At 34.4% G+C, this 5,988-nt stretch overlaps 1 pseudogene; it reads left to right on the top strand.

The window, feature by feature from the left end:
* The first annotated feature begins 3,034 nt into the window (after nucleotides 1-3,034).
* LOC112482223 lies at nucleotides 3,035-3,152 on the top strand (annotated as a pseudogene).
* The last annotated feature ends 2,836 nt before the right edge of the window (nucleotides 3,153-5,988 follow it).

Here is a 5,988-nt window from a genome sequence, read left to right as displayed (position 1 = left end):
AACAATTGATCTCAGTAAGATCAAACATGATTTTGGTAAAAAAACAAAACAAAACAAAAAACCTTTAAACATTATAATTAGAACTGTTGATACATAAAGTAGCATAGATGAAGCTCAAATGCGTTTTGCTAAGTAGAGACCAGACTCAAAAAAAAAAACCAACAAAAACCAAAAAACCTTTAAACATTATATTTAGAAGAACTGTTGATACGTAAAGTAGCATAGATGAAGCTCTATGCATTTTGCTAAGTAGAGACCAGACTAAAATAGCAATGTACCATATGAATTCATTTATATTATATTCTGGAAGAGGCAGAACTATAGAAACAGAAAACATATCTGTGGTTCTCAGTGGTTGGGGCAGCAAAATGGAATTTTTGGAGGGATGATAAAACTGTTCTGTATCCTGGCTGTAGGTGGGATTCTAAAGCTCTGTCGTATTTCTGAACACATGGAGAATTCTGCTATAATTCTCCTTGTAAACCACAAGGAGAATTCTGCTATATGAAAATATAAAAATACATTTTAAATTCCTTACTAATATTCTCACAAAGACTAGAGAAGATAGCATATTTCTAAAAAAACAAGAAAGAATTACTAGGATAAAGGAGCAGTCTTAAAACAAGAACAAAATATAAGCTACTCAAAATATTACTGCTGAAATAAAAAAAAAAAAATAGAAGCCTCCCTTCCTCACCTCTGCTTCTTTCTGTGTGTGTGAGTGAGTGTGTTTGGTTTAAAAGGGACATTTCAAGGAAGAAGTATGTTAGGTGAGGTAGCGCCAAGATGGCGGAAAAGTTTAAAAGAGAGAGAAGACAACAATGACAAAGAGAAAAAAGTGGACAATTTGAAAGCAAAATTAGGAGATATGGATAATCTTATCTAGGATAGACAAGATCCATGTAAAACGTATTTTCGGAAAGCGAGAACAGGAAAAATAGAAAAGAAAAATAATCTATTAGTATAAGGAAAATCAACTCAGACAGTTTTCAAATTGTGTCAAGTAAGTGCTGAGGGAGAGGAAACAGAGCCTGAGCTTTAACACATGGTGTTGCGAAAATGTTAACACAAAGGGAAAAAAATGCTTCCAGGTGGGAGTTGGTTTCTGAAGTAAAGGCTGGCTGAGGGTGACTTGGAGAAATATTTCATTGGTTTTGAATTTCATCAGATAAATCTTTCTTTCTGGGGTGGATACCATGACTGACATAAAAGATCAGCTACAGTTTCAATTTCCAGAGCTAATAATCTTTTCTAGAAACTTAAATGGTATCCAGGTATAGGAATATACTTTTTATTGACAACTTTCTGAAGTAAATTAGTCTGTCAAAAAAAATAAACATGAGGAACCTATTTTTTCATCCAAATTTCATGCTAAAGCTTTAAATCTGTGTCATGTAAAATCTTTCCCAATATGTCATTTTAATAACTAACAATTTGGAAGGTTTAGTCTGTCATTGAGACCAAATACTCTCGAATGCATTCCTTTGTCATGATTGGATCTTGTCATATAAGCAACGCTATATTTTAGTCTAATGCTTTGAAAAACATCATAATCAATGAAAATGATGATAATTATATTTTAAAAATCTGTTTTTTTTTTCTTTTTCTGACAAAGAGTCTATAGGCAAAGTCTCTGGTAGAAGCTGCCATTATTAGCAGGTGCATTGGGCTCTATACTTCGGATACTAATTCATTTTTTCAGGCACTTTTAATCTGAAAGCAAAATATAGAACATAGAACAATATGTAGTGTGTTCAACTTATACCAAGTATAATTCAAATTGTACTGGTATTTACATGTCTTTAACTACAAGTGGCATGAAGAATTTTAAAAGAAAATCATGAAAATAAGTGACTTTTAGTCCCCCATATGTATCAAAATAATTGGGAATTCTCATAAAAAAAATGTGATTGGTATTTTATCAACCAGTTTTTGGCATTAATTACTGGTTTTTCCACAGTCTCTAGCACAATGATATTCTCGTAGTCTTAAGAAGTCCTCAAATTATTCTGAATCATGAGAGAGATTAAATGCTTAGTACACATCCAATTAAGGCATTTTAGCACAATAACTACAGATTCTTTCACCAAAGGTTGCCAACTGGCAGCTTATAAGCCAAAAACAGGATGCTGAATATGTTGTGTTATGATATATAGTGTTCAAAAAGTGAATCGAATTGTCAACATTTAAAGACTAGGATATTTTACCTAAAACAAAACAAAACAAAACAAAAACAAAATTTGCTGCCTCTTTTGGCAAATTTGAAAATCCTTGATACTGGGCCCATCTTTCCATAGAAGCCTGTAGCTGAGTAGCAGCTGACCTTATTAAAAAAAATAATAAATAAAGACATATACTTCACAGATCACCCCACTGCCATCACATTATATATGACTCTCTTCTCATTTATTTTATATTTGGCCCCCATAACCCTTGAGTAAGTGACCCCTTATGTTCTTTCAATTAATAGGGAGGAAACAAAGGCAGAAAGGGAATGTTATCTTCCTAACCTGATTTTATGCTCCAGAAAATGGATGATTCTTTGTACTGTCTTTCCGGTTGTGATTCCATCTTACCTCTTTCTTCAATTAAAAAAAAAAAAAATGGAGAATTGCTGAATTGTATATACTTTGATAACCAGCCATGTCATTATTCTTCCTGAAGTTATTGTAAACAAGAATTTACACTAATGCACTGCAAAGATAGAGAGATGAAAATGAGCCTTGACAAGAAAATTATATGGGAAATAGTTAAGTATTCTATCAAATACTTATACTCATTGGAAAGTCCCAACAAGTATAATAATTTGCTTTGTTAGAGTTTTTACAAGACCTTCATCACATTCTTTGAAAATGGGCAATTCTCGCAAAATCTTTTGCCTCTATTAATTATAAAAAGGTGAGAAGAAAACACCTTTCTGAATCTAACTTCTATGGCATCTAATTTTTTCCAAACTCAAGATTTATGAGAACTAAGTAAATTTATTTTTCATGTAGAATCCTTTTCTCCCCACAAACTATAAAATTAATAATCAGTCTATGGACATGCTACCCTGAAAAGCCCGATCCCGTCTGATCTCGGAAGCTAAACTGGGTCAGGCCTGGTTCGTACTTCGATGGGAGACCACCTAAAAAGACCAGGTGCTGTAGGTGTAAAAAATAAAAAAAAATAAGGGATTATAAGCTGACAAGGTCCTTGCAATCTGTGAGGTCAACCGAGGGTTGCTTCGCCTAAAAAAAATTAATAATATTTTCCCACCCATCAAACAATATTTTCAATATACCTTTTCCCAAAGTAAATAAAAAAGTAGAAATATTTGAGTTTTTATGTATACAAAAATAATAGAAATTATAACTTTTAAAATGAAGAAACAATTGGGAAAAAGCATGTGGGTGTATGCCAGAGTCAAATTATTTTAAAAGGTGGTAAGTGGAAATGAAAAATGGTGCAACTGCTATGGAAAACTATATGGAGATTTCTCAAAAAATAAAAAATAGAACTACCGTATGATCCAGCAATCCCACTTCTCCATATTTAACCAAAAGAATTGAAATCAGGATTTTGAATGTAAAATAGCTGTCTCGTGTTCATTGTGGCATAGCCAAGATATAAAAATGACCTAAATGTCTTTCAACAGAAGAATAGATAAAGAAAATGTGGTACATACATACAATGGAGTATTATTCAGCTTTAAAAAAGAAGGAAATTGCCACAGCATGGATGGACCTTGAGGACATTATGCTAAGTGACATAAACCACTCACTGAGAGACAAATACTGAATAACCCCATGAGATATTTTATATGAGGTATCTAAAGTAGTCAAAATCTTAGAATCAAAGAGGAGAATGGTAGTTTCCGTGGACAAGCAAGAGGGAGAAATATGGAATTAATAATCAACAGGCATAAAGTTTTAGTTACACAAGATGAATAAGTTCTAGAGATTTGCTTTACAACATTGTACCTATAGTCAAAAATACTGTATTATACACTCAAACATTTGCTAAGAGGGTAGATATCATATCAAGAGCATAGATATCACATCATATCCTTCCATTATAAGATAAAGAAAGACTAGCCCTCTGGATTGCCAAATGACATGTGATAACTCTCGGTTAAAATAATACATTTTTATGGGCATTCATGTTTATATTCTTACTTAGGAAACATATATCTTAACTCTACTGTAGCACAGTCTGGCTTCTGTGGACTGAGTGTTCGTGTCCCCCAAATTTCATGTTGAAATTCTAAGCCCCAATATGATGGTATTGGGAGGTGTGGCTTTTGGGAGGTGATTAAGTCATAAGGTTGGAGCCCTCATGAAAGGGACTAGTGACATTATTAAAAGAAACGCGAGTGTTTGCTCTGTTTCTGCCTTCTGCCATACGAAGATACAAGGAGAAGGTAGCTTTCTGCAAACCAGGAAGCAGACCGTCACTAGATATTAAATCCGCTGGCACCTTGGACTCTCCAGGACTATGAGAAAGAAACGTTTCAGGCACCCAGCCTAGGGTAATTTGTTATAGTATCTCAAACTGACAGGGACACTGGCTAAACGCATACCCAAGGGACACTGGCTAAATACATACCCAACTTACATTTATAAACAAAACGCCTAGCATCTCTGTTTGAGTCTTTACATGGTGTTGTCTACATTGTTCTCCAGGAAAGATGGGTGAATACAGTACTTGCTTTACTTTTGTGTTACTAAACATTCTATTGCATCGTTTTGTTTGTTTGTTTGTTTGTTTGTTTGTTTGTTTTTATACAAAGAGTTTGTGAAAATGAATTGGTGCCACTACTCCAGAGAATAGGAAAAAAAAAATTATTTAATGGACCACTTCCTAATTTCTGAACTGAACCCCACCCCCCATGCCCATGGCACTCCATTGCATTAAAACAAAATAGAGCTTAGTAAAAGGTGTTAAAATAAGTTGGTTGTACTTTCCCCAAACAGAAACTTCTTAAATCTACATATTTGGTACGCTAATCTTCAGGATAAGAATGGATTTCTTGAACACTAAATCTGATTCATTTATTCAAGAAATTTATTTAGCACCATCAAAATGCTAGGCCCTGTAGAACATGGAGCCAGAGCTATAAACAAATCAGAAGTCATCACTGCCCTCCTGAACCCTGTAGTGTAGAAATGGTCTAAGAATGTTGTTGTGATATTATATGAGCGATTTAAGGAATACTACCAAGAATTCAAGTTCGAAAACTTAGGATGTAATGAGAACAGAGACAAAAAATGTTGACTTAGACTGAACTTACTAATTCATACTCGTTGAGTATTGCTCTTGTGTTGCAGAAATTGTGCCACATCTATTATCTGTTTATTCTCACAGTAACACTGTTGGTTAGGTCAGATCGTTACTGCCATTATCGGATTAATAAAGTGACAGTTTAGAGAAATGAATTGGCTTGCTCAAGTTCATATATGACGAGATGTAAAAGTTGGAACTTGCATGTGATTTTCTAGTTCTGTGGAAAATGTTTTTACTCTGCAACATGCTGAGAGTAAATCTTACATTATTAGCACTATGACCGTGGAGTTACTTCTCTTGAATCAATCCCCAATTGGGGACCCGAGAAATACTTCCTCATCGGCCAAGTCTCCCCTGACTCTTAACCACCAAATGATGAAAACCAAATCATGGCTCATGTAATAATACCTTTGATTTTGCTAGTAACAATTCACTTTCTCATTATGAAAGCTAAATATAAAAACTAAATATAATAAGTGGGGTGATAATCACAAAAGAATAAAATTGGCAGATGAGTCACTTGTTACTTCAGTGGAATCTGTTGTTTTTTTTTAAGTCTGTCTAAAACCCCCTTTCCCTTAGTTCTGGTATAAGCCTTGACTCACCTCCCCCCAAACTGGGGAAACCCCAGCACCCGGCAGCGCCAGCAGTTCTCAGGGCAAACAAATAACCCACACGAGGCAAATCACATTTGTTCTTTCAACAGTTTGAACCCATGGCCTG

The sequence above is a fragment of the Pteropus alecto genome, unplaced genomic scaffold (genome assembly GCF_000325575.1).
Source record: "Pteropus alecto unplaced genomic scaffold, ASM32557v1 scaffold35, whole genome shotgun sequence".
Lineage (NCBI taxonomy): Eukaryota > Metazoa > Chordata > Mammalia > Chiroptera > Pteropodidae > Pteropus > Pteropus alecto.
Note: the sequence above shows the minus strand (reverse complement) of the source record. Positions and strands in the feature narration are given on the sequence as shown.